Below are 26615 nucleotides of genomic sequence, written 5' to 3' on the forward strand. Positions count from 1 at the left end.
GTGATAGGGAAAAATCTGGTTTAGTAACCTGGCTATAATAATAATCTAAATATCTTTACACATTGCATGTAGCTTTAAAAGCTGCATACATTATTCATTTTATTAAATTTCAATATTTTTTTCCTTCTAAAATTCAATCTCTCCTATTTTCTCTAAGTAGAAAATACACAGTTTTTATTTTCAAATTTTCTTTTTCTCTTATCCTCTTATGACTTTCAAACACCATCATAAGCATGCATATGTACATACACACACACACACACACACACACAATATATATATATATATACATACATATGTACATGTTTATATATTATATATATTCATATATATATATATTGCACAAATGCATATGAATATACATACACATATATGCACACACATATATATATATATATATATATATATATATATATATATACACACATACATGAAAAAAAAAATTAGTGTATATTCATAAATATATATTCATATATATATATGTGTGTGTGTGTGTGTGTGTGTGTGTGTGTGTGTGTGTGTTTGTAGCTGCAGATCAGACAAACTACACAAATATAATCTGAAGCAAAGAAAAAAAAATGTGTAGTCAGACAAGTGAATGCATGTACCTGGAAAGCATAGAAATATGTTTTACCTGATCATCATTATCATCCTTCAACGTGGTTGAACAACCAATCCTAACCAGTCAGGATTTACAGTTCAATCAACTTCCACACCCAACTCTGGTTATTGATTCAGTAAAACTATTCATTCAATCACTGAATATGAAAACATGGCCTGGGTGATTTTTCTGAGTCACCATCTCATACTTGTAGCTTCCTTTCAATCTGTTCATCTCCCCACGTACAAGGTAGTCAGAGCCTTTTCTTCCCTTTTTATTTCTTACGCAATATTGGATAGCCATTGACTCTCCTGAGTCCTTCAGCCCTTTGTTGTATTTTTTTTTTATCCCACTAGGTGTCTGATAATCTCTCGTCATCACACAAGCCTGGTGGGGTTAGCACTTTAGTTGCTGAAAACTCGACCATGCAACAAGTTGTACTGGGTTATATGTTACTTATAGTGCATAAGAGCAGCCTGACACAATATTGATGCATTAAGAGACATTTGGCTTTCAGTTCATTAGGTTGTTCTGTTTTATACTGATGACATTTTAAGTTCTGAGCTAATGAAGAAGCTTCAACACAGTTATTGTTTCTGCTTGAAAGAGTGATACTATCTCCATCAAATCAAGCTTTGCCACCTTATAAAAAAAAGGTCATATTGAGGAATTTGATTCTAGATGCATTTATATCTGAAGGGAAAATAAGATGGGGTGGTTATGGTTGGAATATCTTTGTATGTTTGTTCAGTCCATCTTAACATGAGGTTAAATGAAAACAACATTACAACTTTCAAAATGATCCTAAAAAAACAGAACAGCAATGTTAAAAATCAAAACAAGAATTCATTAAAGACTATATAGTGTTTGAAAATATAATTTTCACACAAAAGTTCATATTTTTGGGAAATGTCATTGTTTTGACATGTGCCTTTTATCAGAAAAGATAACAGAATAGTTAAAGAAAAAGAAGAAAAAAAGAAAGAAAAATTTATCATTTGTGTGATATATTATCAAATTGTAAATGTATTATTAAATTTATATTGTAAGTAATTAGATGTAATGTCTAGAAATTTATCAATATAACCTATCTAATGGAAAATCTAGAAGTCATCATGGCTAGCACACTTATAATTGTGTTACAGTTTAGAAATTTTATTCGAAATACTAAAGTTTTTCATAAGGGTATACTTATAATTCTGTAAAGTTCTTCAAATTTTATTTTAAATAGTAAGTTCTTCATGATAAGAATGATTTGTGCCAGTTGACCTTTAACAATTTTAAGCTCAGAGTTGCTGTCAGCAACTACAATGATTTTATCATATAAATGTAAACTAAATCTCATTGTCAATAAGTTAAGTCAGTTGTATGAACACCATTCCTATTAGTCACTATGTATACTTATTCTAAATTAAGAAATATCTAATCAAAACTTTTACTAACATATAAACACCACATCCTATTCTCAATAGTTTCTTCCATCACATTTATAGTTCATTGCTACAGCCCAGGTTTCTATGCTTAGTCAAACTTCAAACTAAACTGTTTTGTCTGTGCGTATAGAGATTCTAATCTTTCCATTAATCTCATTTCTCCCCTGGATTTTAGCAACAAAAATTATTAGGCAATGTAGCTAAGAGTTTCTGTCCTTAACTTCCCACAACAAAAACTTACTGATCATATCTCTTCTCATATCACCCCTCCTTGAAATCATTGCTCTTCAAGACTCACAACTCAGCTCTCATAGTCATCTGATAATGATTCCAATGGCATAAACCCAAATTCTCTACAATCCTAAACTTTCTTGCATCAACTAGTTTCATCCACTAACTGCATCCTGACATACATAAAAATATTCCACCAAACACCTGCGATCGTTTTCTCATTCTAAATGCCTACCTTTTCCCGAGAACCTATCAGATCAACTGACTACAAGCTTATCATGACTACAAACCACATATCACACTATGTCTCCCACCCTCATACAGTAAATCACTTTAAGTCAGCTGGACTTGCACTCGGTAGTCACCTACTAGTACTTGAGGCTCATAATCTCAAATCACATATTCACCTGCTAAGCAGGTAAATTCTTTCATTGCCACTTCTTTGTTTCCTATTGTTGATGCATTACTAAACTGCACTGATTTTTCATTGAATTTTGTAAATCGAGTTGGCTTTATTTTTCATTTGTAGTCCAAATCTTGAAGAAAGACTGTCTTCTATTGTTGCAGGGAACTAGTATTGTGAATCCAGATAGTATTAGTCCTGTTATACTTTTGCCATTTTGTCTCATATTGTAGATCTAAGTTGCTACTTTCAGTTACCCTGTGGATATTTGTAAAGCTTCTGTGAATTTGTCCTTTCCCCAATGGTTCCAGTAGAACAATGTTGTCAGCTTAGAACTACTTAATAATGTAATGTAAATTGCTCTATTAAACTCATCCAAGGCAGAGTTCTCATTGTCAAGTTCTTAGAAGTACCCTGCAAGGTCTTCTGTGATATTTACTATACTTGTAACAAAATAGACAGTTAAGTGTTAAGTGGCCATGTGTACACACACATATACATATCAATGTTTAGACAGTTACATATGTATCCTCCTATCTAGTCTATCATAAAACAGATGAAATGGAAAAAGGAATACAATATTGAACTGCAACCTTATAGGTTTCCAATACGAATCAATTACAAATATTCTGTTGATATTTAGGGCAATTCACCTAATTACACATATATCAATTCAACAAGATATCTGGAACAGGTCGCACAACTTCTCAGAATATAACCTCTGATAGTATTGGGATTTATCAAATAAAGAATTATAATTTATGTGTTTATAAATGCCCATAGATGCTAGCAGCTAGTTAAGAACAAACTGATATGAGCATTTTAAGTTACTGGAGGCAGTTCAATTGTAGATTCACTTTGAAAATGTATAACTTATCAAGTAGAGGAAATAATATTCAATAAATTGCAAATAGAATTTACTCAATCTTTCTAAATCTGTTTATACTACCACATGATCTTTGGAAAGTTTTAGTGGAATCTGGTCTGTTGCAAACATTTGAAACAAGATACTGTTCTAAGAATATCAGGATCTTCTTCCCTTCTCCCATCAGTCTTGGAAGTCCTCTAAGCAGTTAAAACTATTGCCACTGTTATTCCTCTTTAGACTGATCCATCAAATGTGATTTTATAGAATAAAATACAAAATCAGGGAAAACATAGATGGTGTGTATTAGAGTCAATTAGGCTATAAGAGGACTGGTTACTAATTAGATTTTTAAAATATCCTTTATATAAGTCGCTTGTAAATTTTATATTACTTAATCAGAGAAATAATGTGGGATCTACTGATATATTTGTTTTTGCAACTGGTTCTACCAAGAACAGTCTACCCTTTCAGAATTAAAGAAACTTCTGAGAGAATCAAGTATATTACCTGGTTTTGATTCCTGGCTCTGATTACTTTTGAGTAAAGTATGAGTGCCACAACATTTCTACATCTTTTCAAATCTCAGGTATTGGTGTCCATGAAAGAAATCAATATAGTTTTTCTGTTATATTAAACCTCTTTAGTGCACCTGTTGCTCCTGATCTAAATTCTCTGCACTTCAGCCATTCAGAAGCATTTTCTGTTATAATAGCATCAATAGTCAGTTAGTTACCATGGTTACAGTCAGATCACTATCACATTATTGGCAGTTAGTTTCAGAGAAATTATTGTGGTCATAGGAACTTTATGCATGACATGCAGAAAAGAATTGTAAACTAAGGAATGATAAAGTAGGTTATCAATTGCTGGGTAGAATCCTATTACTGATGGCCTAAGTTCCCAAGTGGTTTAGTTATGACTCAGGATAAAGAAAATCTGTTAGTTGATCCAACAAATAAACCAACCATGAATTTGCTTTTTCTCTTTTGCACATGTGAGTTTATTATATTATATTTCCTTTCGTTTACCTTTTTCTTTTCAGAACCTGAGGTCATGGAGACTGTTATTAAGGGAGCCTCCACAATTTTGAGGCATTTAAATAGTACTATGAGGATAATAAAAGCAAAAGCTGAGAATTGTTGACAAACAGATTGCACGGATGCCATCACATTGCAACAGGCTGTAGAGATAAGGAATTTCCATTGATTTCATTCAATTCTCTAAACCAACTTTTTGGATAAATGTGCCACCATTTACAAATAGAATGCCAGGGTCTTGAGTAATGGGTGATGACTCAATGCAGCATTTATAATATAAAATAATATCTGAAAATGTTTGATGCTGAATAAAGAAAATTGTGAAACACTCACATATTACAAAAGGATAATATATTCACAGGCTTTATTTGGCAGTTTATATTTTGTATTTATAGATTTTCTTCACTTTAGATTATTTTCCTCAGAGCTACCAATGCACAGATTTAACACTAAGCCCAGCCTTATGCCCTCATTGATTATCGCTGAGCTATTTGTTACTAGGCTGTCAGTGCAGTACAACAATTTACAAGTTTTACAACATCACTGAATTTCCACATCAACTCATATTTCTTAGTTTCAGTGAAAAGATTGCCATGAATTAAAGAGTTCATGTCATCAGCTAACAATTCCATTAATTCAAATAGAATTTCTTCAGGATTTTATAAACCTGTTTCCCAGTAATTTGAATTTAGAAGGAAGTAGATTGTATATATTAGGAAAGATTTTAGGGTTAATATCATTCAACAGACTTCAAAACCACAAGTAAAATCAAACTGAAATGTAATAATTGTTAACTATAAATTTAGATATAAAGTTAACTGTTGTTTAATAATACATTTATTTCAATTTAGTGTTAAATGAAAATATATTCAATCGTCTTTGGAATTGTATTTTTGTTATTGTATATATTTTATTAAAAGTGATTCAGTACAAATATTACTGTGATGGCTCTCTAGACTGTTTCTGTCTCTCTCTAAACAATAAAAATAAATTTATTCTAATGAAACTTGAGTCTCCTATTGAATAGAAGCTATTTTTCTAAACTTTACATTGTAAGAAGATCTTTTTGAAATTTTATTTTAGTTTAGATTTGCCTTTACAGTTTTACGATACAATAGAAAATAATTATCATATTTAAAGACTCAGTAAGTAGAAAAATACTCCTCAAAGAAATGAGTACTGTTCAGAAAATGGAAAAATACCTTTCTATCAATTCTCTAAAAAGGAAATTTTTCTTAACAGGATAATATTCTGGTAGAAATAAACATTTTCTTTCTGTTTTGGTATTTATTTTTTTCTTTTTCTCATAACGCACTTGAACACAAAATAATTTCTCACTGTTGTCTCAATTTCTGTAGTTTATATTAAAGTGCATAAATTTTAAGAGTTGTTTCAGAATTGATATTTAAAAAAAAAATTCCATAGCATGTACTATACAATTATTGTATCATCCTCATCCTCAACATCATCAACATCATCATCATCATCATCATCATTATTATTATTGTTATTATTATCATCATCATCATCATCGTCACCATCATCATCACCACTATCAGCATCATCATCATCATCATCATCATCATCATCATTATTATTATTATTATTATTATTTATCAATTAAATCTGAAATGACAATAAAGCAATTTCTCTCCGTATAAAACAAAGTTCCATGAAATCTTTTATTAATTAGATTACTAGTAGAATTTGGGTCAAGAGTATTTTGTTTGATATTTCGATTTCATCTGCTGGTACTGACAAATGCTAGACTCTTTTATACAATAATCATAAAGTAAACATATGAATCCTCTCAGTAATCATAGCATTATCACTCTTTTATTAATAATCTCTATGCCTCTATGAAAAGCAATTAAATATCTTGATAATGGAATTGTCAAGTATTTTATGATTTCTATCATTGAAATTTTTTTCAATAATCAGTTCATCTTTTACGATACACCTTTGATGATAAAGTTGTCAAGGTTCATATTCTGAAGGATCGACTGGTTTTGAAAAGTACTAAGGTTGAAGTTTTACAGCTCATCATTATCATCATCATTACCATTCTCCTCAACATCATTATCATTTAATGTTCATTAAATGTTGCCATGGGATGGACAATTCAGTCAAAAAAATTGTAAGCCAGAAAACTGTGCCAAACTTTACAGTCTAATTTGGTATGGTTTCTATGGCTGAATGCTCTTTCTAATGTCGACCTCTTTACAGAGTGTACTGGGTGCTTTTTATGTGGCACCAACGCCAGTGATGTCCCCCTAGGAACTAGTTAGATAAGAGCTCTCGGTTGAGTGAGGAGTAGAATTGAGGTGATGAGAGGTTAAAGTATGATAGAAGAACAGAAACAACTGTCTTATTGTAGAGAAGTCACATGGCTTCCCCAGTTGCAAAAGAGAGAGAAGTAGAGAGAGAAGACGAGAGACAAAGAGAGAGAAGTTGATGGTGAAAATGTTCTGGGTTGTACCCTCAAGTTACAGGGACATGAATTTAAGTGAAATAATACAGAGGATTGGACTGGGTAACAGGGCAGGTAATTTCTCAAGAGTGCAACAGGAGAGTGAGAGATAGAGACAAGGGAAATGCAGTGTGTTGTGAACATAGGTGGAGGAAGGTGGTTTTAGGAATATGATTATTTGGAGATAGATTCGTCAAGGACTGATAGAGTGCAGTTAAGTTCACAAGAGGATATCTATTTCATGTGTGTTCAATATGCTTGTTGTTCCTGCACATCTGCCACACACAAAGACCATATTTTCTGTTAACATCCCTATGATTCTACTACCAAATTAGCACATGCCAGATGAAAAATTTTCTATGTTTACATAGGCTGCTAAAAATAGCAATCAAATTATCCTTGAAACATACTGTGTCATCATAAAATGTGAAGTACAGAAGAAATATGGGATATGTAGTCTTGAATATTATGTCTGAATAAAACTAGGATACAGTTGGAACACCTCTATCCATAATTGTACACAAAAATAGCAGATGCAAAACAGCAGTAATAACTAATAGTGTAATGTATAAGTGCAGATTATGGAAGATTTTGCCTTGAAAGACATTAGCCAATGCATAAATTATCACTGATATTGGATGTTGTCTCATTGTATTTAATAAAGGGGTAATATCACAATACTTGAGTACCAATATTTAGATAGCTTGTGTTTGTTAAATTAATTGAGTTTATAAGTAGCAGTAATCTTGGCTATGTGATTAAGTTGTTTGCTTACTAAACACATGGCTTCTGGTGCAATTCCACTCTGTGGCACCTTAGAATGATCAATGTCTCATGAGTAGAATTTGATAGATGAACATTGTATGAAAACCCATGCTTTGAACTATTGATGTAATCATGAGGTTCTAGAATTACGAGACGTAAACTTAATTCTGTTGGAATTTACTTCAGAGACAATAACCTTGTTATTAATACTTCTAGGGGGATGGTTAGTATTAGCTAAATTAATGCTAGTATTAGTAATTGGATTCTTATTTAACAGACTAACATTATGTGAGGAGATAATTTGTGAGAGATTTTTGTGCTGGAAAAACCAATCCTAACCGTGTGCGAGTTGATAATCGAGTAATACCTAGAATTCTTTGGAAAATTCCTAATAATAGCTTCCAGAAACTGGAAAGGAAGATTAGATTTAATTTGCTTCCATAAGGAATAATCAGCCAAATAGTTTTGCTAGTAGTCGCCTTATTTTTTGTGTAACTATCTTTAAAAGACACCAATTTACCTTTAGAATGAAAAAATGGGTTCTGTTTTGGTGTTGGCGTATAAATTAAAATTGAAATCGTTCATATCGTTACAACTAAATTTTATGTCTCCATTACTAAAGGTAGAATAAGACTGAATAGAATTAATGTAGGTAACTTTTTCTGTATAACCTGCTTTAAGTAAGGCAGAGTTATAAAATTCAGCCTTATTGAAAATGTCAACATTAGCAGATAACTTAGACAATCTAAATGAAATATTCTTAACTAAGTTCTTAGTGACTGCTCTAGAATGATTACTGAATACTTAAGATTGGTTGATTGTTTGTGGTATGGGAAGTACGAATTATTGTGTAAATTAAGTGTAATATCTAAAAAGTAGGCATCAAAAACGATGCATAAGCCCATTCTACGGAAAAACGTAACTAAACTACTCTTAACCTTTTGTACGTTTTGGTTAGAAACATTTTGAATGTAGAGTGAACAATCATCACGATATAGACTTCCATTGATTCTTGGGAACTAGTCTGCCATTTCATAAAGTATATATATACCGACCAAATCAGCTATTTGAGCTGAATCAGAATTTCCGAACGTAACATCAAAACCATCGGGTGTATCTTTACGGACCCACAGCTTGTTATCAAATTTTATGACAGATTTTCTGGCAGCCAACACGACATTAATCTCTTCCCTGGTGAAACCAGCTTTGTTGTGAGCTAGCCAGAGTTTCTTATTAAGCACTATTGTGTTCACGGAGGAATAGAAGCTAGAAATGCCAAACTGGATAAACTTAGTGCTACTTGTATTAATAATAGAACTAAACAAGTCAACGACTTGGAACGAATTGGACCATAAACTAAGCTTTAATTTTTTAACTAAGGTAGGAGTAAATTTATCTAGAATTTTTCTACTAAGTACATCGATCAGAGCTAGAAGGACAGATAAGTCGTAAGGATGGGTTATTAAAAAAATTGTTTATGATCTTATAAAATAAAACGAGGTGGCTTAGGATCAAGTGGTTCTGTCTTCATCTGTAAGTTATACTTCTCCATAAATTTCCTGTGGCAAATTTGTGAAGGAAAGCATCTTTTGCTCATCATCCTCTAGATCTTAAAGTCTTGCAGACATTTTAGTCACAGATACTGTTTATTTGTAGGTATGGATTAAGAGGTTGCATTCTCTCCCCAAACTTTACTCTTGTTGGGCTGGTTGCTCCAATAATAATAAGTATGAAGCTAACGATGCATCTTGGGTACTGGATTTGCAAACATCTTATTTATAGTCCACAGATGTCCTCTTCTGTATTTTTCTGATCACATTGATGTTCAGAGGGCAACAGATATATATATATATATATATATATATATATATATATGTATATATATATATATATATATATATATATATATATATATATAAACTTACTTGGAAAAGAATGCGTGGCATTCGATCATATAATAATATAAATAATATATAAATATATGCATATATACATACATATATGTACATACTTACATATTTATGTATATATACATGCATATATGGGTACAGGAATTTAAAAAAAGCGTAGACACAATGAGAAACGAGAACATGAAAAACAAAAACATAGAAAACGAACTATTTTAAAAAAAAAACTAACAAAGAAATGAGACATGCAACATAAAAAACATTCCCTTCATCAGTTGTCCCCTGTTTTATCTACTCTGCGTTTTGAAGGTAAGGACAAGACGCGACTTCGTTAAAACAGTCCTTCCTGCAAAGCAAATTAAATAAAATTTGGGATTTTTTGCGGAGGGTGAAAGTGGTAACAAAAACAGGACAGTGAGAACAACACAGTAAAAACAAACGGCGAGGGCTGTTAAGCTAAAACAATGTATGTTGGCAAAAAATAGAAAACAGTGACGAGGAAAACAATACACCTATGTTATTACGTAAATATACCCCCATGGTATTTGTACTGCTGCGTTTGCACCAATGATCTATGATCATTCTCACCATTGTAAATGTGTGAATGTGTGATTGATCCCTTGGAAATCAGTAATTGTGGATGTTAATGTTCACAGCTTGCATTGTAATACAAATAAGTACTTTTAGCAAAAAGACATAAAAATAGCTGTTGGGCTAAGTGACTGGAACACTGACATTAGTTTTTCTAAAACTGTTATCTATCATACTGAGCGAGTTATATATAAAGCTTCTTTCCAATGTATACCCTTATGACAAGAGAAGTTTCTTTACTTGATAGTTTGATATCAGAAAAAAACATTTAATTCCATCATTTCAGTTACTAAGAGATATTAACATAAAATACTTAAATTGTTTTCACTGGAATTTATACTTATTTCTAACTTCCTTGTTCTGCCATTATGGATCTATATCAGATCTATACTAATAGCTTTCTTTCTTTCTAATTAGTAATAACAATTTTAATTTATAATTCATTATTGTTGTTAAAATATAACATCTAAATTGATTTTTATCCACTTCAGCTACAATGATAAAGGATAGACACGTGATGGATTTTCTATAATATTACACTGATGGACATTATTTTTGTTCTGCTTAAGTAATTTTGCATCATTAGTGATGCTTTAGAGATACTTGAAGTAAATTAATAATGTATGAACAATTAATAATTACTAATTTAGGAATGAAGAATATTACAATCTGTCAGATTTATGTTACATACACAGCAAACTTTTGTTTCATCTTAACTTGACATGTTCTGTTTTGTATGTTATATATATTTATTACATGTAAAAGTGACAGCAAGGAAGAAGAAATTTACTCTTGCTAAGATTTTATATAACAGTGGGAAAGGGATCTGTTTTCAAATTACAAAATCAAGGAAAGACAGTAGAAAGTTGTTCATAAGCCTTAAACAACAAATACCTCTTTTTGACATTGTGTTTCGAGGGCTAGAAATATTCTTACATTCTTTTACTGATTTTGAACATTGGTCTGTTGCCATGCTGAGTACTGCCATCAAGGATTTTAGTTGATCATATAAACTATTTATTTAAGTGTGGCACTTGTTTTATTGATCTTTATTAAATTAGTAAACTTTTACATTTTGGCATAAATGGGAGTAAGTCAACATACCAATTGATAACACTATACAGAAACACCACCACCACTATCAAACATCCATCCATGTTCCATACTGGCATGGGTTGAACAGATCAACAGGATCTGATTGGTTCAAAGCAGCATTATGCTCTAGTGTATACTTTAGCATGGTTGCTAGGGGTGGACGTCTTTCTTAATGCCAGCCACTTTACAGCATTTACTGGGTGCTTTTTCAGACCACCAGTACTAGTGAGGTCAACAAACAGCTTACAAGACTATGAAACCCAAGGGTTATATGTGTATATATGAATAATATGGGTGGCTAATTTGCAATTTTACAACCTAAAAGCAGAAATATATACACTGTTGCAAAATTGTGAATTAGCAACTCATAAAATTTATATATGTATATATATAAATTTATATATGTATATATATATATATAAGTATATATATGAGACGCCATGATTAATCGCTGACCAAACACCATTCAATTTTTTTTCTCCGTGCTTTTCTCCTTGTTTTCTCCGTATTCTTTTTGTTGAAGAGCGTAGCTTGAAACGTTAAAGACTTTCTGTATTCCCGAGCGTCAAACTAATACATCCTTTTGTTGTTTACACCACCTGTCCTCGTCTGTTGTTGTTTTTTTTTCGTACATTCTCCTATATATATATATATATATATATATATATATATATATATATATATATATCATCGTCGTTTAACGTCCGCTTTCCATGCTAGCATGGGTTGGACGATTTGACTGAGGACTGACAAGCCAGCAGGCTGCACCAGGCTCCAATCTGATCTGGCAGAGTTTCTGCAGCTGGATGCTCTCATATATATATATATAAAATATATATATATATATATATATATATATATATATATATATATATATAAATATATATATATATATATATATATATATATATATATATATATATATATATATATATATATATATATATATATATATATATATATATATATATATATATATATATATAATGTATCTGTGTGTATCTTATATGTTTGCATATGTGTGTGTGTGTGTATGTGTGTGCATAGATTGTACTCTGTGTTTATTTGTATAATGTATTGAGTTATATGCAAAATCTTTGTCTAGTCAATCATTAGATTGTGAACTTATATACATATAGGTATATACACCAACCTGTACACACATAAACACACACAAATACACATGCACATGCACACACAATAAAAGGTGGGCAGTGTGATCAAAACTGGGACCCCATAGTTCAAGGTGAACATCATAACCTTATTCCTGCATATAACATATGTGCAGGGATAAAGGCTACGCCAACACATATACCTACATTTATTATTAAAATAATTGATAGTTTGTCTTTTAACCTTTATACATTGTTAGAACCTTTTAATAAGGAAAGTAGACATTTTGTTAGTATATTAATAATGTTAACTCTATAGATCCCCTCTAGGAATGCAAAGATTAATTTGATTTTGGTTGGATTTACAATGAAAAAAAAATTGTACAAGACATTGTAAAATGATACATTTTTACTCTACTACTATCTACCATGTGCCAACTAGAAAATATTGGTCTCCTTTTGTTCTTTCAATTGTTTCTTGAATAGTTTGTTTTGTTTTTTTTCTTTCTTTTGGCGCAACCAGAAAATATTGACATTAAAGTTATTGTAACACTTCCTAATTTCTTTTATAATGCTGAATGTTAGAAAATGAACAATGTGTTTCATTTGGAAAGCAATTAATTGAAGAAAACATAAACATCAAAATGATTAATTAACTTTCTGTTCCAGTGCACAGCGTTGTAAAAAAGATATGAGTCATCATTTACCGATTGTAGCTTGTCCCATAAAAAACAATATCAACTATACTGACCAAAGAATTGAAGTAGTAGATATGATCAAGAAATCTTCACTGTCACCCACATTATAATGGCTGAAGTTAAAATCTGCAGTATTTTAGTTCTATAAGTCACTTTGTAAGTTCTGACTCAGGTAAGCTTAGATGAAAGTAAGAACTTCATACACTTTCTCAAACACTCAAATGCGCACATGCGCGTGCGCGCGCGCACACACACACACACACACACACACATATTTGTTCTTTTTTAAATTTAGAGTTAATTTTGACCTAGCATCTGCTTGGTAGCAAATTTGTGAAGGAAAGCATCTTTTGCTCATCATCCTCTAGATCTTAAAGTCTTGCAGATTTTTTAGTCCCAGATACTGTTTATTTGTAGGTATGGATTAAGAGGCTGCATTCTCTCCCCAAACTTTACTCTGGTTGGGCTGGTTGCTCCAATAATAATAAGTATGAAGCTAAAGATGCATCTTGGGTCCTGGATTTGCAAACATCTTATCTATAGTTCATAGATATCCTCTTCTGTATTTTTCTGATCACACTGGTGTCCAGAGGGCAACACTTTTCTGTAACAGAGGATATATTTTTCATGTTGTGTCACACAACAGTATCTGGTCGGTTGTGTTTTAACTTGATGGCTAGTTTAATTTTCAAGTATTTTTTTGATACATCAGTCTCGATATCTATTTGTGTATGTATGTATGTATGTATGTATGTATGTATGTATGCATGCAGCTTCTGGTGGTCCAAATAAGATATGCAGTCTATGTGGGTCTTTTGAATACATTGTCTGGTTTAAAAAGCCACATCAGATGCCATGATGGATCTAAGGTGTAAGTGCTCGAGGTAGTCAGACTTTGCATAAGGAGTAGACAACCACCATGTATGTATGTATGTATGTATAATCAGTTGTCCATAAGTCAGAAATAAAAGTACACTCAATTTAAGTAATAATAATATGTATATTTATATATGGTCAGATGATGCATTAGTGGTTATGTCATATAATTGGTTGGAATATTACTGTCAGTTTCATACCAAATATTGCTACTAGTCATATTGATGAGACTTCAAACATGGTAATAGTCAGCATATAATCGATTTAGGTTCTAGAAACACATAGACTTTTGTTTAGCTTTGTGGTAACAAAAGGAAGTTGGTGAGCAAATATTTTGGAGAAGAGGGATGAAGAACTAGAGTGAAATCAGAAGAATGGGAAGGTTATTCTTTATGCATGTTGGCTGTGTGAGTATCGTTCTCTAGTTAAAAGAGAGATATGACTACAATTTGCACTCATCAGGACAGCATCTGCAAATTTAACCTTTTGCATGTAGGTAAGTGCCTGATCACATGATTTGTTTTTAGAATGAACCTCTGCTCTGCCAATCAGGGACTGCATGTCCTACTTCCATTAAGATGCAACCTAGATCAGTCCTAGTACATCCATTTGATGTTTCACAACGTTGCACCTTCTTTTAATCACCATATATATATAAGTATATGCTCGCTGTCACACTACTCTGTTAAATGTCTATTTGAAATGAATTCTTGTGAACAGTTTTACGACCTGAACAGGCCTTTTCCTTATTTCTTTTTTTATTTCTCTTTCTTTCTTTCTCTCTCTCTCTCTCTCTCTCTCTCTCTCTCTCTCTCTCTCTCTCTCTCTCTCTCTCTCTCTCTCTCTCTCTCTCTCTCTCTCTCTCTCTCTCTCTCTCTCTCTCTCTCGAATTTAAATTCCTTCACCATCTATCTGGCTTTTTTTCTGTCTGGGTTTTTACTGCCAGTCATATGTACAATGTATATTAACATATGTATTCTGCTCATCTTTTGTGTATGCCTATGAAAAGTTATTTATAGAGGGTTCCATCATGCACCTATCTACATACATACATACATACATACATTATATACGTACATAAATATACACACACACACACACACACAGGCACACACACACACACACACACACACACACACACACACACAATTATTTAAATCTACATATTTCTGGAAATGGTTTCTATCTCCCAAACTCTACACTCCATTTCTTATGTACTTTTATATTTTCGACAGTGATATTTCCTATATATATATAAATGCTTTCCCAAATAAACTTGCAGTGCATCTTAGAAGCTCCGATGAAGCTATTACGTGATGCAAAAGCACTCAGCTCTATGTTCTGAGTGCTTTGCTTCTTATAGCTATAAGCTAGTGAAGTTCATTACATAATTTCCTGTTCCCTTGTCATCCATTTATAATTAATATATGCATATGTGTGCACATGCGCAGATGTGTGTGTATATGAATGTGTGTGTGCGTGTGTGTGTGTGTGTGTGCAAAGGCACATGTATAGTAAGAAGTTTGCTTCCCAAACACATGGTTCTGAGTTTAGTATCGCTGTACTCCTTCGGCAAGTGTCTTCTACTATAACCACGGGCCGACCAAAGCCTTGTGGGTGGATTTGGCAGACGAAAAATGAAAGAAGCCCGTCATATATATATATATATATATATATATATATATGTGTGTGTGTGTGTGTGTGTGTGTGTGTGTGTGTGTGTGTGTGTGTGTGTGTGTGTATATATATATATATGTTTAGCTGAAATTTATAGAAAATCAAAAGATGAAGACAGGTGTATGAACAACAAGCAAGTGTATTAGGTTGACGCTCGAGAAAATGTAAAAAGTATTTTACGTTTCGAGCCTACACTCTTCAACAGAAAGGAATAAGAAGAAATAAACAGAGAGAGAGAATGAAAAAAAGGTGTAGAGTTCAACGGTCCAACATAGCGAGTGATTGGAAAAAGAGGATGGAAAAAGGGAGATAATAATAAAAAAGAGTTTGAATGAAGATGAGATAATAATAGTGCTAGTGATCCCAACAAGAGAAGGTGGTCATGCGTATGTGTGTATGTGAAAATGGTGTGTGTGAGTGTGTAAGTGTGAATAGGAGCAAGTGACTCTGACATGTGTGCGTGTGTAATGCATGCGCGTGTCTGTAACCAAACAGTGTGCATGTGTATGATGTATGTATATGGGTGAATGTTATCTTTGTCTATGCGTTTTTGCATGTGTATGTATATATTGTCTGTGTTCAGGTATTATGTACTTGTGTGGGTGTGGGACTGTTCATAATAGTATATGGTGTATGTACTGAGTTAAACAGTGTGTGGTTGCTCATATAGTGGTATGTGTGGTGACGCTATTGAAGATTGTGTGTGTGTGTGTGTGAATGATGGTGTGTGGTGTGGGTGCTGAGAAGTTGTCAGTGCTAGTGTATGTGGGGCCGTGTGGGATTGGTGTCAAATGAAGAGAGGAGGTGAGGTTAGTGTCAGATGAAAAGAGCTGTTGAGCCTATGTGACTCAAAGGAGCGAAGAGAGAAGATTAATTCCTGTTCACGGCAAAGACGGGAGTCCGGATGGCCCCTGTGCAAAAGCAATCCAAACACAGGCAGGTGTTGTAATGAATGACCAGTAGAGCCGAAATGGCACGAGACCGGGGTGTCATTGCTGAGTCGGGTGTCTCAGAAGTGCTCTGCGAACCGATCAGCCAAGCGGTATCCCGTTTGACCGATGTAAGGGGAAGGACAGAGAGAGAGCAGGAGATGTAGTAAATGTCATTACTAGAAATGCAGGTAATGGAGTCGGTGATGTGATAGGAACGATGATGGGTGATTGTGAGGATGGTGGTGTTGGAGAGGTAGGGACAGGTGCGACATTGTGGGTGGAGCAGGGGAACAAGCCAATCTGGAAGGTGGGGTTAGGGAAGAAACTGTGGACCGGGAGTTTACGCAGGTTATGGACTCATTAAGAAGGAAGTGGTAGGTTGGGGAAAAATGTGCGAGGTGGAGGAGTCGGACTGGAGTCGCTGGAAGGATCGGAGAATGGTGCATTGGAGGAGTAAGGTAGAGGCGTGGTAGGTGGGAAACGGGAGATGGGCAACGGTGGGGTGGGTGTGAGGAGAAACAGCAGAGGCACAGTCTACAGATCGTGCCCTGGCAAGAGCAGTGTTGATAGTAGTAAAGGTGTATCCACGTAGGATGAAGTGATGTGCCATGAGTTGAGATTGAGTCTAAAAGTCATGGTTGTCACTGCAGAGCCTGCGCAGATGGAGGAATTGAGAGTAAGGTATGGAGAGCTCGGTGTGAGTGTGGTAGAAGTGTGACTCAGTGTGTTTGTAGTGGATGGAGGTAGTGAGAGCAGTGTGGTGTACGCTGACACAAATGTCTAGAAATTTGAGAGAATAGTTAGAGATAGTGTAGGAGAATTCGAGGATAGGATGGAAGGATTGGACAAAAGAGAGGGAGGAGTCTAGTTCGTGGAAGAGTGAGGTCGCGTCGATACAGCTATTGATATAACGACCGTATAGTTCGGGAGTGAGAATTGTGAGAATATTAGGGTCTGAACGTAGCCAGCGAACAGATTCGCATAGATGGGGGCCCATTCTCGTTCCCATGGCCATTCCCAAGAACTCTTGGTAAAAATACCCCGCGAACGAGAAGCAGTTGAGAGAGAAAACAAGTTTGGCCACATGAAGAAGTGTGGAGGTATCAAGTTGAGGGTCAGGCTGAAGGTCTAGAAAGTGTTTGAGCACAAGAAGTCATTCTTTGCTTGAGATCACTGTATATAAACTTTTGATATCAAGAATAAACAGAAATTTAGTGGGCCGAAGGAAAGGAGAAAGAAACACACACACACACACACACACACACACACACACACACACACACACACACACACACATGTATAATCAATTCAGGTAAACAAGCAATTAAAAAACAACGTAAAAATATAAAAAAACACGAACGTTTGGATGTACACAAGAGATATAGTAATTTAGTGCTCGATGAAGGGAAAGGATTGTTGCTAACATTTCGAGCATAGCTCTTGGTCATAAAATGGAAAGTCAAAAGAGAAAGAAGAAAAAATAAGGAAAAATCGCCATCAGTCCACGTACAGTTACATTTCTGAAGTGACCGGAAGTGGAAAGAGAAAGAGAAAGTCGTTTCTGGGACAGGATAGTGTGAAAGTGGTTGGTGTGTGCATGTGTGTGTGTTAGCGTGTGTGTGTAGTAGCATATGTATGTATAGTAGGGTGTGTGTGTATGGTAGTAACTGCATTTGTGTGTGTGCGGTAGCGTATGTGTGTGTGTGTGGTAGTAACTATGTATACGTGCGATGGTAACTCTGTGTATGTGTATGCGAGTATGTGTGGTAGGATCTGTGTGAATGTATATGCTGCTCTGAAAGGTCGATCATAAGTCAACTATAGTGAAAGGTGTGTGAATGGGTGTGTGTGCATAGACGGTGTGGTTAATAGTGAGTGAGCGGCAGTTTGAAAGGTGTATGAAGGGGTGTGTATGTGGAAGTGTATGTACGTGTGTGTATATATATTTGCATGTGTGTGTGCATTATGTATGTGTGTTGCATGTGTGTGTGTGTGTTGTGTGTGTGCGTTATGTGTGCGTGTTGTGTGTGGAGGGCTGTGTGTGTGCATGCGTGTGTGTGTGGGTGCGTTGGTGTAGCTAAGTGTGTAGGTATTATGCATGCGGGTGTGCATGTGTGTGTGTGGGAGTGCATGTGTGTGTGTGTGGGGGAGTGTATGTGTGTGTGTGTGTGTGTGCGGGCATGCGGATTTGCGTGTGGTGTGTGGTAGGGTGTGAGTGCGGTGTTTGATAGGGTGTAATGGGTGTGTATGCGTGGGGGGGTAGGGTGTGCATGTGGTGTGTGATAGGTTTTAAGGGGCAGGATGACAAAAGTGTATGTATGTTGGTGTTGTTATTAGTGTGTATATGTTTGTGGGTGTGGCCGTGCATTTGTATGAGGTATGTGTGGGTGTGTGTGTGTATATATGAGTGTGAGTGCGTGCGTATGAAGGTGTGTGTATGTGAAAAAATTAAAAATACAAGTTAAAAATTACATGAGAAAACAAAGGCATATAAAAATGAAGAAACAATACAAAATAAATAATAAAAAAATGAAATATAATGAAATATAACAAAATGAAAAAGATTATATAAATAAATCAGTAACAGAAATAAATAAAAAATAAGCAAATAAAATAGAATAAAATGCTTTTTTAAAAATATGTGAGTGGAATGTCACTGAAAGGTGGGGGTTGCGTTTAGTCCGAAAGGAGTTTCAGTATGTAGAGTGAAAATGTAGTGCTGTTCCAGGCAGAGTCTAGAGCTGGTGAATTCATGGTGTAGGGCAAGGCCGAAGATGATGAGGTCTGAGGTGGAGTGGCCGGCTAGCGAAGATGACCCGCAACAGGGGTGTTTTGGTGGAATTTTGCATTAATTTCGAAGATATAGTATTCCTGCTCGTTTGTGTGGTTGAGCATTCGACAGATACTTGAGAAAACCAAAATAAACCACATGCTCGCACCATATATAACAACTTTTTATATGTTCACTATTCATACATATATATCAATTCCTAAAGTTTCCGTCTATCAACTTCACTCACAAGACATTGGTCAACCCGCTGTATAGCAGAAAACACCTAGCGAAGATATTGTGCAGTGGGATTGAAGCCACGTGCTTATGAAACGATTTTTTTTAACCAGATAGCCAAACCAGTCTGCAAAAGCAAATAGGTCAATAACCTTCTGCACACATTTTCCCCCAACGGAATCTCCGTTATTTCACTTATACCGACATGCAGTTCAAATTATACCATATCTATGACCTTGAAGTCTTAGAAAATTAGCAAGCTTATTACTTTCAGCTTCTCCTCTTGCTAAATATACGTGACATCTACCTTCTCATCCTGCAGCTGGATATTGCTCCTCGCTGCTTCCATTCTTCCAGTCTTCCTGAGTTGGTCTTGTATCCATTATGGCTCTATCTATGGAAATACATACATGCATACGTACATACATATAACCATATATGTGTTTGTGTGTGTGTAATTTGTGTGTGACCATATATATGCTTATGTTTATTTGTATGCATGCGTATATGTATGCATGCATTCATGCATGTATGTATATATATGTGTGTGTGTATGTATATATATATATATGTGAGTGTGGGTATATATATATATATATATATATATATATATATATATATATATATATATATATATATATATATATATATATGCATATATGTGGGTATGGGTCTTTCGTATTGCAAAGCAGTCTGTGGGAAACCAAATCCAATAGAGAAAGCCTTTGACAGAGTGTCATACTCTGTGATATGGTGATCAATGAGGAATGTAGGGGTAAATGAGTGGCTTGTGAGAGCTATGTATGCCATATGCCGAGGGGCAGTGAGGAAGGTGAGAGTCAGCAATGAGTTTAGCAATGAATCTAGTGTTTGGGTAAGTAAGACTAGTATTTCTCATGAAGCATATGTCAAGGTGTACTTAGTGTAAATTTTTAATGCTGATCTCAAATATACAATTAGATATTTGGCATCACGTACAGTTTTCAAGATGAGAAAAGGTTTTGGATTTTAGCTCATGCATTATATAGAAATTTCAACTAATGACACGTACGCATGTATTTCATTTGCATCATGAAAACATACCTTTAAAATAAACTACATTATTCATTGCTGCCAAGTTCAGATGCAATATTTCATCATCTTAAATTAACCAATCAAGTTTTGTCTGATGAAATAGGTATTTTAATATCTCAAATTGTCCAGTCATAATTGGTCTGATGAAATATTTCATCATTTTAAATTCAATATAAGTATAACCGTTTGCATCTATTTCCTTACTTGTTTTACAGTATTAAGAATGTCAAGACAGTGTAGAAATCATTCTGATGTGTTATGCTATGTCTGTGGACAATTTATTGTGAAAGCTCAAACACGTACAATAACATCAGAAATCAACAAGATTTATAAGCTATACTTTGACTGTCCTCTTGGAAATCAGGACAAGTTATGGGCACCACATTTTATCTGCTCAGCTAGCTCAAATGGTTTACGTGACTGGTTCAATAATAATAAGAAATTCATTCCTTTTACCATTCCATTATTGAGGGAGCTGAAAGACCATTTTAATGACTTATTTTTGTAAAGTAAATGTCACAAGATTTTCTATGAAGAATAAACACAAAATTGTGTATTCCAATTTGGATTCTGCAATGAGATCTGTGCCTCACAATGGAAGTCTGCCAATTCCAGTTCCTCCAAATGATAGTATTGAAACATCAGATCATGATGCTGACTGTCATGATAGTGCTGCTGAGGAAGATTACGTGGCTGTTGACGATAGCTTTGAACTCCAGAAATTTTCCCAAGCTGAACTGAATGACCTTATCAAAGATGTATCCCTCTCAAAAGATAAAGCAGATCTGTTGGCATCAAGACTGAAGAAGTATCTGCTAGAGTACAGTGTTTGTATAACTTATTTTTGTTAGAGAAATGTGGTTCTACAAACATGTTTTTCTGTTGAAAGCTCGCTTTGTTTTTGCAATCGAGGGACTTTTCAAATGTTTATCATAAAATTACGATCCTGCAGAGTGGCATTTGTTTGTTGACTCTTCAAAACGAAGTTTAAAAGCTGTACTTCTCCATAATGGTAATTTGAAGCCCTCCATTCCTATTGCACACTCCATTCATCTTCATGAATCATACGAAAATATGGAGCTTTCACTTCATGCCATTGCCTATGAAAAATACTCATGGAAAATATTTAAAAGTCATTGGAATGTTAATGGGAATGCAGTTAGGTTTCACAAAGTACTGTTGTTTCTTGTGTCTATGGGATAGTCGGGCAACTGGCAGACATTATTTGGAATCAAACTGGCAGACAAGAACATCATACCAGCCAGGACTGTCTAGCGTCAAGAATACACCTCTTGTAGATCCATGGAATATCCTACTGCCTCCTTTGCACATAAAGCTTGAACTGATGAAACAGTTTGTAAAGACACTAGGGAATAGAAATGCCAGAGGGTTTGAGTATATATATATATATATATATATATATATATATATATATATATATATATATATATATATATCTTCTTAGGTTGTCCATCTTGTTCAGTAATAATCACTTGTAGGCTCAAAACTTTACTTTTTTGTAATAAAGTAAAGTATTAAATACGTTCCACTCTATTCAGAGAACAAGAGAGGAGTATTTCTGGCTTTTCCTTGCCTAGCCCTTTACCACTAACTGATGGACTTAATGAGAAGCTCTACTCATCCTTTCATATACATTAGTGTATCAAGTACCTCTTTTTCTTCTGTGAGAGCACAGAGTCTATGGAATGATATTCATTGCAAATATTGCTTCTTGGGATTCTTATTTGCTTCCATCACGAGAAGTTTTTGTAATATAACTCAATGTTTTAAGTGCAAACTATTTGATGGATACTCTTTCTTTAATGGACTAAATGCTAAATTATAATACTGATTGCTTCTGAGACTCAGTATTGTAAACTGACATGATGTTAATGAATTATACAGTCTCCTGACGTTTGCCATACTGAGTTGTATGTAGTATGCTAAAATAAAGTGGTACCTATTTACAGATGAATAGACTGTGCATATGTCTATGCATTAATGTCGACTATACAGCTGGTAGCCTGATACTTTATGAAGTCAGCCAATTGCTACTCTCTAAACAGTGCACTAAATGGTCAATATCAATATACCTGTCAGTCATGACAGAAATGTTATTAAAAGGAATTACAAATATATCTTTCATCACCATCACTTTTTCAATCGATATTGTTTGTTATTAACTCAGCTCTGACTTTGGTAAATTAGTATTAATTAAATTTGGCATTCGTTTCCATGCATGAAAGCAATTATTAGTCTATGATATATAAACAATTATCTGAGTCTACATAAACATTTTTATCTTATTTCTTTTGCTTTATGTATAATTTTCATAATGTTTATTATTTGCTTGATGGCAAATTTAACTGATTACCTCATAAACATACATAAACAAAAACACACATACATAAACAAAAACACACATACATATGAATACATTCATTTCGACTCATGTGTGATGTACATTTTGTATTTAACATCTTTGAGAAAATCCACATTTTAAATAAACCATTTTGAAATGGAAAACACAGCACTTTATTTGTTATAAATTGGTTGCAAGCAATGTGTGAAAGGTCAAATCTTAGAGGACCAAATCCCCAAGCTGGTTTCATTTCTTCATTGTACATATTTCAATTTACTTACATGGTCAATTTCATAGGGAAAAGTATGATTGTCTGTAGCTTGATTAACCTTCTCCTTGTTGTCAATAATAGATTTTGCTTAATGATATGAAAATTCAAACATTCTGGGTTTAACTTCATATCACATTATGATTGAAATAGAATATATTTGTTTTGCTTATTTAAGGATATGTTAATATTGTAGCACATAATGACATAATCTACTGACATTGACTATTCCCCAAGTAGATAGATTCTCTTATCTGTAACTGATTAAGTTATTTTACTAATATTGTATGTTTCAATGTTATGTCATTTTACCCATTCAGACAATTTGAGCAAAGACCAAATTAGCAAATAAATCTCTATCCAGTTGGTTGACCTACTAAAAGTAGTAAATAAATGCCCTTCAAATCGCATTCTATCATTACTACACAACAACAATGATATTAATATATGTATCTCTCTATTGTAATATATGCATGTTTCTATTATAATATATGCATGCTCATATATATAGTATATATGTTCCTATTTTCCTTTATTGCAATAACAAAATTAACAACAATTGTGTTCTACATCGAGCTCTAGACCATTAGGATATGCTAGCAATATGATTTGAACCTAAGGCACAAGAAAAATAATTACTGCATTACAACTAAAATTACATGCCATTTAGTGGTCTAATCTAGACAGAAAATAAATGTCATTCATATTGTATAAGATATTGACTGATGTTAATAATGACACAGTTATTCATATAATAATGCATACATATCAAGATACTGACGTATCAAAATCCTTAACAAGGCAGAAATATAGATACTAAATTGGAACATTTTAATTAAATTTACAGATAAACAAGCAATGTTCTGAAAGGGACAGGTGTATTAAATTAACTGTCTTGCTATGAAATGAATAGCGTGCATCAATATTAAAATCTGTTACATTTTAAGGATATCTTTTCATCTTGTATCTTATATTTGAATAACTATAACCTCTGCATAAAATCGGAATATAAATCTTTCTCATATATTTTGTTTTTATATAATGATAATTTTATTGATTCTTTTCTTTTTTTTTATCAACAAGAAAAAATACATGTAGGAAATTGAATAGAAAATATTTCTTATCAAAAGAATTTGAGATTTCTTAAATGAACCATTTCTGAAAAAAAAAAAAAAAAAAATATGCATTTGTTCTGTTCTTTGACTTGAGTTAGAAAACGAAATGATTTTCAGCATTACATCTCATAAATATTACATAAAATCTCGGTGTATCCATCATCGATTTTACAAACATTTTTCTGTTGGGAGAGATTGCAAGGGTCACTAGTTCTCTCACTCTCCCTCATTTCTGTCGTTCCTTTCTGTCTCTTTCTTGCATTCTGATTATTTGTCCCTTTCTATCTCCATCTCTCCTGTTGTTCCTATCTAAAGAAATATATCAAAGCATAAGCCTTTTAATCACAATAGGATACAATTTCAACAACTGGGAATTCGTTAGCCTTTACAAACCTTTGATTATTCTGCAAGTGAAATTCCTCCTACTCATATATCTCCAGTAAGATGTCTTCTGGGGGTCATACGACAACATTTCCAGGGATATATGAAGACAAAATCATAATTGGAAGTGACAAAGTATCATAAGAGATTCCAGTTTCCTTCCACATCAAACAGATCAAATATTCTCAATTCCTCAGACCAGTGGGCTGTTACTGCTTTATCATTCTTTTCCATCACAAGAACCACAGTAGGCTGTTCTAAGGAAACATTAATACTGTGTTTCTTCTACCAGCCTGTTATTCTTCCATCGTTTACTTTTGAGCTTTTACTTCTACTACGCATATACCCCTAGGCTGCTCAAAGTTATGCTCTATACTTTTATTTCCCAAACTACCGAGCACATTTTTTGTATTCATCAAACACAAAGTTGTGCAAACATCCACGTTCAACAAACGTATGTATTTCATTCACAAACTCACGTGCTTTTAAGGCTAAACATATATTTATAAGTTTCATAGTTTGAAACTCAAATTTTTGGGGGAGATTTTTCAATTCACATCTTTTTATTTAATCTGTATACATAAACACATTTATACACAAACACTCGGACACACATACACTTAAACACATAAGCACATATCTAAAGACAACAACACTAATATGTTAAAGTGCTGAAACACTAATGTTTTACAGAATCAGTGTATTCAACATAAGAAACAAAAAACAACCAATATTTTTATAGTTTTGACCCAACAAATTATTTAGCTGTTACAAAAAAAAATAATAATTTTAGTTAGCCGTCTATATACATTACTGTGATGGCAAAAGTTATCAAAATATACGTGTATATAATATGTCTTCATACAAAACGTCTTATGAATATATACAAACATAATGCAAAGCACACACACATATCCACACACAAAGATACAAGCGCATTTATGTGTGTGTGTGTGCGTGTGTATCTATGTCTTTACAAATATATCTTTATTTATTTATATATATCTTCTCATTTCGGGAACCGGCGAGATAATCCAGAAGTGATGAAGAGAGACAAGATGGTCTTACTTTTGTCCCTCATCTAAGAAGCTACAGTCAGTGACCCCACTTTGCTCCTACCCTCATCCTGGATGCTGCGGTAAATGAGAGGGCCACTGCTACCATAGCCGAATGGAACAAAATCCTCAAGTATCTTCCAACCTGTGGCGCTTGAGATGCTTGGGTTGGACCGCTGACTGCGAACTTCTTATCATCGTTGGTGGTTCACTTTACCGAGGTGATGCCCGTGAGGGTGCATAGCTGTTCCAATGCTTTAATTTGACCATTGCCCCAGGTAATGCCACGAGCATGTTGGCTTGCTTCAGTAGGCTCCGTTGAATTTTGTGGTGTGCGGCCAATTAAAGCACTTAGCTTTGAATTGTTTCTTCTTCTTCTTCTTCTTCTTCTTCTTCTTCTGCTTCTTCTTCTTCTTCTTCTTCTTTGTTCATCACTCATGTTTGTTTCATTCGGTTTTGAATTTGTATTTTAATGTGCTTTTTATATTATATATGTATCATATACATACTTGTTATATATGTAACAAGATAAGATATTCTATTCACAAATACTTTCATACACATAGATGTCTAAAATAAACATAACACGAAAGATCGTTTATATATTTGGCAAATCATCTAACGTACGTTTCATAAGCAAATAATTATTATTAGGTA

The sequence above is a fragment of the Octopus bimaculoides genome, chromosome 1 (genome assembly GCF_046866305.1).
Source record: "Octopus bimaculoides isolate indiv1 chromosome 1, ASM4686630v1, whole genome shotgun sequence".
Classification (NCBI taxonomy): Eukaryota; Metazoa; Mollusca; class Cephalopoda; order Octopoda; family Octopodidae; genus Octopus; species Octopus bimaculoides.